At 39.1% G+C, this 9,769-nt stretch overlaps 1 pseudogene; it reads left to right on the forward strand.

Moving 5' to 3' along the window:
- The first annotated feature begins 1,056 nt into the window (after positions 1-1,056).
- Positions 1,057-2,846, forward strand: LOC123609429 (annotated as a pseudogene).
- Positions 2,847-9,769: the final 6,923 nt, after the last annotated feature.

Below are 9,769 nucleotides of genomic sequence, written 5' to 3' on the forward strand. Positions count from 1 at the left end.
TTCAAAAGTCAAATCATTTGAGTAACTTAGGAAAGTGATTGGAATTGAAAATGTACACTTTAAGGGCACCTGGGTGCCTCAGTCGGTTGAGCATCCAACTTCATCTCAGGTCATGATCTCCCAGTTCCTGAGTTTGAGCCCTACGTCAGGCTCTGTGCTGACAGCTCTGAGCCTGGAGCCTGCTTCAGATTCTGTGACTCCCTCTCTCTCTGCCCCTCCCCCACTCATGCTCTATTTCTCTCAAAAATAAATAAACATTAAAAAAATTTTTAAAAAGGAAATGTGCACTTTATGTCGCCCATCATATTTCAAATTAAAAGCTAGCTCTTATGCAGCAGAGAACAAAGATTATTTGTGAAACCATGACTATTCCCAAGACTTCTTTCTCTGTACCCACTACCAACACACTTACCTTCACTTTATATGGAATCTCAGCAAGAAGGGAAGGGCTACCTGGATATAATTAATTATAGATATCTTACTGTATTATTGGAGTTACTCTAAAAATCCAAGGGCACAATGTGACTTTAGGTCTAAGTGTTTTGCACCAGAGACAAGAAATAATTAGTTAATGCTTGTAAACTGAGCAATTCTAGCAACAGGAATCAAATAGCAATACACAGGTTTTTTGTTTTTTTTTTTTTTGTTTTTTTTTTTTTGTTTTTTTTTGGAATATGCTTGTAACAGGTAATTATCAAAGGAAACAGGAATTTAACAGTATATAAGAATATGGAGGAAAGCACAAGTGTGAAGACTTAAACTATCCTTAGAGGTAAACTTAAGCCCTTTTCTGGCCAGTGGCCAGGGGGCACAAGAAGGCAGAATGTGTTGTCAAATCCTTGGGGCAGCTGTGGGTGAGGAATATCACCTGAGGACTCTAGATGCCTCTCTAGGCTGCAACTGCTTCTTTGAGGGACTTGCCAACCTTTCCACCCCAGACATTGCCACCAGGACTGGAACGGAAATAACCTTCAAACTGCCTTTTTGGTTGTCAGCACCATCAGGAAAGCTGATGGGACCCATGTGTGCAAAAGCATGCTTGCCTATTCTCCATGGATGAGGAGGACATCATGCCCCCGATCAGTACCTCTGCCACTTAGACACTGCCATTTGGTCACCTCCCTGCACTGTGAGTCCAGCATGACCCCACTCTCCACTTTCTCACTGTCTGAGGCAAAGGATGTGCAGGGGCCACTGCTGTTTGCAGAGCAGCCCCCAAAGAAGCCCTGCACCAGCTGTACTGCAATGTGTTCTAGGACCCTGTGACATCACATGTGGGCACATGTTCTGTCAAAGGTGAGCCATGCAGTTGTTTAAACCTAAGATGAATTAGAAGTTAATACTTACAGTTTTAAGGAATTATAAAAATAAAACAAAATTACAAAAAAAAAAAACAAAACAAAAAGAAAAGAAAAGATGAGCCATGCAGGCGCAGAAGTGTCCCCTGGTCAATACCAAGCTGATGGTGGTGGTGAACATTGTTATGGCAGAGCAGATCAAGGAGCTCTTCATCCATTAAGCTCAGTGCCTGGAAGGACCACAAGGGCAACCTTGCCTACAGACCTGTGCAGTGCCTCAAAAACCCCAGCTGCCTGCCTTTCCTTAAGATGAACCTGGAGGCCCACCTCAAGGTGTGTGAGCATAAGTGTCCCACCCCAAGAACAGGTACATGGTTCACCAAGGCCCAGGACACATATGGTATATACCTGGAGACTTGCTGCTTCCAGGGCTTGAAAGAATTCTTGCAGCTGACAAATACCACTTCCAGAAATGCACATGGTACTAGTGTGGAAGATCCAGGATATGCTTTCCTGTGCTCTGTGCTTGGCAAGCTGCAGGAGAAGCTGGTGAAGAGCATCAAGATCAAGTGTGATGTCCTAAGTGAAAACCAGAGCAAGCTCAGCAAGGGTGTCATGGAGTTTCATAGGGGTGTGACCACGTTGAATGACCAGCTGTCTTGCATCAGTGCACGCCTGAACATGGGAATCCTAAGGATCCCATGATCTTCAGCAGATCTTCCATTCAAAGGACTCTTCCTGGGCCCTGTCTGGTGTCTTTGCTTCCATTCCACAGGTTACCTGCTCTTCAGTGCTTCTCCAACAGGACCATCAATGTGTGGGACACACGTATCACCTATAAGTGCCAGAAGACACTGGAGGACCATAATGGCATTGTGCTGGCATTCCACATCCTGGGGTGCAAGCTCTATAGCAACACAGAAGACTGTGACACAATCTTGTGAAACATCTTGTAGAAGATGGCATGACAGCAGTGTGAATGCTGGTTTTCTTAACATGGCATGCTCTTCAGAGGCTCCCTGAAGGCCATCAAGGTCTGCAACATCTTGGGCACCCAGCTGAAGTTGAAGAAGCTCATGGCCCTCAGCCATTGGGTGTGGGCCCTGATAGTCACCCAGAGGCACCTGTATAGTGGCTCCTACCAATGAAAATCTGGAACATCTAGACCCTCTACTGTATCCATATCCTACAGACATTTGGCAACAACATCTATACATGTGATAAAACACTACATTGTCTATGGCACGTAGAACTCATTCATGTTGCGGGGGGGAGGGGGGCATGGACCTAAGGAGCAGGTGTGGACCCTGACAGTCCACAGGCACTGTGTACGCCCTTGAAGCCCTACCAGACCCAAGTCTTAAGCCCCTGCTATAACCAGTCCCTCAGGGTCTGAAGTAAAAGCAGCATGATCTGTACATAATTCCTGCTGTGTCTCCAGGGTGCAACATGACTGTGATGGTTGTGTCCCAGGGCTGACTCTTCTCAGGGACTGTGGGCTGCACTGTGAAGATTTGGGCTTGCTTGCTGACAGGAAATCCAGACTGAGTGTTGGCTTCTTCTGGGGCAGGCTGGCCACATGGGTAGTCTCAGCATCTCTGCCAGCTTTGTGGGGATAGGCGGACAGGCTCAGCCTGCCCAGTAGTGCCCTCCCTGCTCTACACTCAGCAAGCTTCCTTCTGCTTGGTCCTGCCCTCGATGCTGACAAAACAATGCCCAATCCCTCTCTCCAGGTGCCAAGTTGGATGCTCTCCTTGCCCCACCTCTGTCCCTACCTCAGATGGACTGAGGGTTCTTTTACTGTTCTTAGACTGTATATAGATTTGATTACTTCCTGATTGAAATAAAAACCTCACAGAATATGAAAAAAAGATGTACTAAATTTAATCTGAACAAAATATTTAGAATTGGATTTAGTTAGACAAAGTGTTCATCAAGGTTGATCAAACCACAAGTTAATGTTTATAGTATTCTTTTGAGGTGTTTGCCTGGTCATGGAAAAAAAATAAAGTGAAATAGATGAGTTGCTGATTTGTGGGAGACATGATTTTAGTGTGGAAATTTAAAGTAATTTTTTAGTCTTTAATGTAACAAAGATAATACATATCTACAAATATGAGAGTAACAAATATACCATGGTCATTTTTATAGCCTTTGGTCTTAAAATATGTTATGTATGTGGTGCATTCATATGCTTTTCAATCACATCGTCTCCCTAATATTGTGCAGTAGAAGCATGTTGCAAATCTAAAGTATAGTGGAAAATATGTATTTGATATTAGAGATTGATCTGCTAATATTCGTACAAAGACTGCATTTAAAATATACACTTATCCCAAAGGTGGCATTTTACCAATTTATGAGTTTCCAGTTGTAGTTGGCAAAGCTCACAGCCTGACCTAATCAGCACTTTAAAGTTGTATCCAATGAAATCCAACATAGGCATCTGTGATAGCTTAAGCAGTATGTGTGGAATTATTTCTGGGTTATGTTTTCTTCTGCATGGTTTAAATCTAAGAGCTATTACACAAGAATTCAGTACCAAAAAAAAAAAACAAAAAAACAAAAAACAAAGTGATTCTGATCAACTCTCTGCTCTTATAAATCCCACACAGTTGGGAGAGAAATGGATGTTGTACAAAAGATTCAAATGACAACAGCTGCAGACAAGCTGTGCATCTGGCACATTCTGACTCTTGTTATAAGCACATAGTACAAGTGACAATTGCTTTCCCTTAATCCTGTGATTGTGGTCTGTACAATTTGAATCATCTTTCCGTAACTTTTGGACCTCCTACAGACATCTATGTCCCAAATTTCATCTTTCATTGCATTACATCATGGTATTGTAGCAGTGTGCCATGACACTATAAATTGATATTTTATATGCTGCCTCTGTATGCACTTAATACTGATAAAAAGAAAATTACTCATAACAGTAATAGGGTGAGACAGACAAATAAGACAGACTTATTTAGAGGTATAACAGCCACACTCAATTTTATAAATGTTGATATTTTTTTCTTGTTAGTTTCAATTCAGCAAATATTTATTATAGCCTACGCTATGGGAGATAGCAAAAATGTAATCCCTGTATTCAAGGGGACAAAGCTTGCACATGAAACATTTAAATGTAATCCAGCACAGTACTTCTGTGCTAAGATATTTGGTGCAAACTTTAAGTTTTATAGATATTCTGAAATGATGCAACTAAGGGTATTTTTCAGGTAAATACACCTGCCTTTATGGTGGCATTCTCTTAGTCAATCACGGTAGCTGCATGTACTGAGCACATACCATTTACCAGACACTACATATTCACTCATTTCATTATCCCAATTACGGTGGGGGTCATTTAGTACTCTTAGACCATTAGGTCACAGATGAAAACAGAGTTTCAGGAAATTAAATATGTCTCATTGTTCCTTGCACTAAATTCAGAGAGGATTCAAGACCAGGACTCTATGATTCCAGAATTCGTTTTCTTAAGCCTTCACTATCTTGGCTAATCAGGTGCTATTATGCACAATATATGTGTGTTTTTTTTTTCTTCACCACCTTTACTGAGATATAATTGACATATGGCATTGTGTAACTTTAAGGTGTACAACATGCTGGATACACTTGTATATTAAAATATGATTACTACCATAGTGTGAGTTAACACCTCCATCCCTTTACATAATTTCCATTTCTTTTCTTGTCTGAAAGCATTTAAGATCTACTCTCTTAGCAACTTTCAAGTATATCATATGGTATTGTTATCTACATCACAATGCTGTATATTAGATCTCCAGAACTTAACAACTGGAAATTTATATCCTTCTACCAATATCTTGTCATCACCTCCCCACATACACACCCACCCACACCTAAACCGCCCATCCCTCATCCCTTCCAGGCCCTGATAATCACCATTCTAATCTCTGTTTCCACAAGTTTGGTTTTTTTCATATATTTTTTAAAAATTTCTCAATATCCATAGAGAAATTTTGCAACATGGGACATTTTCAATGTCTGGAGAAGGTTTTGTTTTCATGACTGGAGGAGGAGCTGTTCCTGCATCAGGTGAATAGAAGCCAGAGATCCTGCTAATCCTCCTGCACTGTACAGGACAGCTGACTCCCTTCAACAAAGATTTATTCTGCCAAAAGTGTCAAACAGTGCCAAGGAGACCTTAGGTAGGTCATTCAAACAGTGCAGAAGGGTATCTTGTGCACAATTGCTTGGTTAGCCTCTGACCCCTACACATTACATTGCATTAGCATTCCCTCCTCCAGTTATGCCAACCAAAAATATCTGCAGATATTAACAAATATCCCCTGATGGTGGGGTGGATAACATCTTTGTTTGACAGCTACTGCCTTGGAGTAATTAGCTCATAGAAAAGTGAGGAAGACAGAGAACTAGGCTTGCCCAGATAGCCATACTTCATGTAGCTAAAAGAGGAGCACACAAGGTTCTTTCCTGAAACAGAGCATCAGGAAATTAATTTTGCCTAGGTTGGTTCATGGAGTCTTCACTATAATCTGGCTGTAAAATAGATTTTAAGAACACATAGGGTAATACCAGTCATGTAGGAAAAGGAAAGTCATTTGATTGAAAGGGAGAAACTTGTGCAAAGTCCTAGCAGACAATGAAAAATGTGACAAATGCAGGAAGTGAGAGCATATTCATGCACTCATCAGTAGAGCGAGAGCAGGTGTGATGGTTAACTTTGTGTGAGGGTGTTTCTGGTAAACATTTGAATCAGTAGATCCAGTAAAGTCAATTGTCCTCCCTGATGTGAGTGAGCCTCATACAATCAATTGATGACCTGAATAGAACAAAAAGACTAAGTAAGGAGAAATTTCTGCCTTATTGCTTAGGCTGGGACATTGCACCAGCTTTCAAACTTCTACTTAAACATTCCTTTTCCTTGTGTTTTGAGGCTGCTAGCTTTCGGACTGGAAATTATATAATCAACTCTATTCTTCTCAGACATTCAGATTCAGACTAGTGTCACACATCTATTATCCTGGGGTCATAATCACATAATCATGTGAGCCAGTCCCTTATAATAAATCTCTTTAAATCTCTCTCTTTTTCTTTCTCTTTCACTATGTATATATTATATGTGTACATATATACACACACATATATATGTGTGTATACACATATATAATATGTATATAATATATATGTAATAACTACAAGTAAGGTGAAAAAACACACTTCCTATTGAAGTAGACACATCCTATTCATTCTATTTCTGTGGAGAACTATGGCAATAAAGGAAGTGTGAGGTCATGTAGCAGAGAGACCAGGTTGGAGAATGAGGCTGGAGTCAGACTCCTCAGGACTCATGTAATAAGCTGAGACATTTTAACTTAATTGTTTAGTCTCTCTTTGTTTTTAAGTTTATTTATTTATTTGGAGAGATACAGAGTGCATGCATAAGCTGTGGAGGGGCAGAGAGAAGGAGAGACAGAATACCAAGAAGACTCCATACCACGCAGCTAGATATGGGGCTCAAACTCACTAACTTTGAGATTATGACCTCAGCTGACATCAAGAGTCGGATGCTTAACTGACTCAGCCACCCAGGCACCCTAACTTAATTTTTGAATGATATTCTAAAATATCCTAAAGGAAACATGAGCTACTTTAAAATTTTGATATGTTTGTTATTTTCCATGTGCTACCTGCCAAAATGACGAATCCCAATATTGGGTTAGATATGCTTGTTCATGAATTTATTGGTTTGAGGAAAAGGGTTTTGTTAACAGTGTAGAGTAGAGCCAGGTTGGGATAAGCTGGGGGCTGAATGAAAAGTCCTTTTGCTGGAAATGAGCCGAGAGATGATAAGGATAGGCATGGGTTTCTAATCATAGAATTAAGGAAGGACAGTTTAGGCAGCAGGAACAACACATAGGGGATATAATAAAGAGCAATATTTATGTAACAGTAACTCTTCCCCATTCAACAATGTGTCATACAATCTACTCTTTGTATCCCAACATGGCTTCAAAGAGGTCATATTTATGTTTCATTTTCCCAAGAGCAAAGATTGCTTGAGAACGTTAACAATATGTCTGTTTTCTTCACTTAAATATTTTCAGTTTCTAAACCACTTAGGTCACATATAATTTAAACACATAAAACATCTATCCTCTTCTACTTTGTTCTTGGTACCAAATATGAGTTTAAAAGAGCTCCCCTACCCCCAAATGAATACACAGGTTACTTGTTTCTTATGTACAATAACCAGCTACAGTTAAGTATTTAAAAGAACACTTATTTGGAGGGCCAGATTTATTCGCCCCTGGAAAAAAATTATGAAACTTTGATAACTAGACAAATTATTATCTAATACTATCCATATTTCTCTCCATGAGCTACATAACACATGTCTAGTAAGAAAACAAACACAAGAGCTAAGAGTTAGCAAGCAAGAAGGTTTTCTTTTTCTCTGTATTTTATCTAAGTTAACTGAGTGAGTCCAATAAAACCTTCGAGGCAATCATTCCTGAATTATTATATGCTCCCCACTACACCCTGGAGACACATACACTGACAGAAATACAGGTGGCTGTGGAGCACTTCACTTAATTGGACCAATGTTATGAGCTAACATCAAGCTCTAGTATGACAGAGATTGTTTTGGCAATTCAGAAAATCCAGGATTTTTACTGACGAGTAAGTAAATAACTGTCTGAATCACGTTCTTCATGATCTTTAGAATGGCTCCAGGCAAAAATGGGAATTAAAAGTCTGTCTTAGCAGTTCTCACCTCGCCACCTATCAAACTCCTCTTGGTAGAAAAGACTTAAACTGATCTGTTTACAAATGTGCACGATTGAAAATCAGTGTGTTGCTTCTCTTAAGTATAATGTTTTTTAACCTTATTTGTAGTTATAAGTAAAATGTTCTGTTCAGTTTAAAAGACTCATACTTTCGAAGCAGGTAGGTTAAACATTGAGCTGGCATAGATACCTTTCAGCCTCCCCTATCACTCTAGCTTCTGTCCCTGCCTTCAGGCCAACCACAGAACAGTGGCTTACCACTTAAGACACAGGTGAACCATGATAGAATGTTACAGAGATATTATAGAAAAGAGGGGAGAAAGAAAAGAGGGTAATTAGACTTTGAAGAGCGGTTAGCGCTCCTGGGAAGTTAGGTAGAAACCATAGTTATGCCCTCCTGCATTCATCTTTTATTTTGGGAATGTCACTGATGGCTGAGATTTGTGCTATGTTCGTGGATTGATGGATTGACCCTACTTGATTTCAGAGCAGGTATGGTATGTTGCTGAAATATGTATTTTTCATTTTATACTTTCTTCTGAATTATGATTCTCATAAATCACATTTCAAAAGGCACATTGTTTATGAAAAAACTATATATAGATATAAACTATAGTTACATATATATACAATAATATATATATGTATTACTGAAATCATGTGGAAATATAAAAGTTTAATAAGTTTAGTCACAACATTAGTAATTCATTCTCATATACAACAGAACCTGAAAGAATGTCATTTCAGGCTGAATTTGAGAACCAAATAACAATGCATTTAATGCTGATCCATGGTCTATCTCTGACCAAAGAGGAGAAAATATCCTCTTACAGTGCACCAAAGTTTTTTATTTTTCCATTCTTTATAAAAGCTGACATACCAAATAAAGTTCAATCAGGAAATGCAAAATAAATCAATCAATTTTACTTTTACAGGGACTATGAGATAATGTCAACACTTCCTCATTCCCCCTGGCTAAACTGTTTTAAATGTTTAGCTAATTTAAATGTTATGCTGTTGTCCAATAGAAAGAACCAAGGCTCCATTGAGAAAGATCTGAATCTAGGACTGGGGCAGGAAATGTAAAAGATGAACCATGAACATTTTCTTGTGCTACGAGTGAGGAAGTGCTTAAGACCAAACAAACAAACAAACAAACAAACACCACAACAGATGGGACTATTTCAAAGGGACACAGAAGTTAAGTGAAAAAGCTTCCAATGTCCAAAGTCAGAAAGAAATTAGCAACAAAGTAAATAAAGTATTATCAAATTATAACCTACAGTATAAATGAATGTCTATAGATCCATACTGATAAAAATAAATAATTGAATAAATGAATGAGGAGTAATCGACAGATCTACTATGAAGAAAAATTCCAAATAATTTGGATAGATACTTCCCTATCAAAGAGATGGAGTGCAAATTCTTACACCTTGAGTGAAGACCACATGTAGTGACATCCTTCCAAAAACATGGTATGCACACAGGGGGAAACGGGTAACTGCACAGTGGAGAAATTTGCCAAATGTCAGCCAGATGGTCAAGTTTAATATGAACAGTGATAAATTATGCTGATGTATGTACCCTTGATATGATGTGATGAGAATGTTACCATGCTGCAATGGTCCTTCATCGCAAAATCATAGCCCCAGTTAAATCATGAGTGAAACATCAGACAAATCC

The sequence above is a fragment of the Leopardus geoffroyi genome, chromosome A1 (assembly GCF_018350155.1).
Source record: "Leopardus geoffroyi isolate Oge1 chromosome A1, O.geoffroyi_Oge1_pat1.0, whole genome shotgun sequence".
NCBI lineage: Eukaryota > Metazoa > Chordata > Mammalia > Carnivora > Felidae > Leopardus > Leopardus geoffroyi.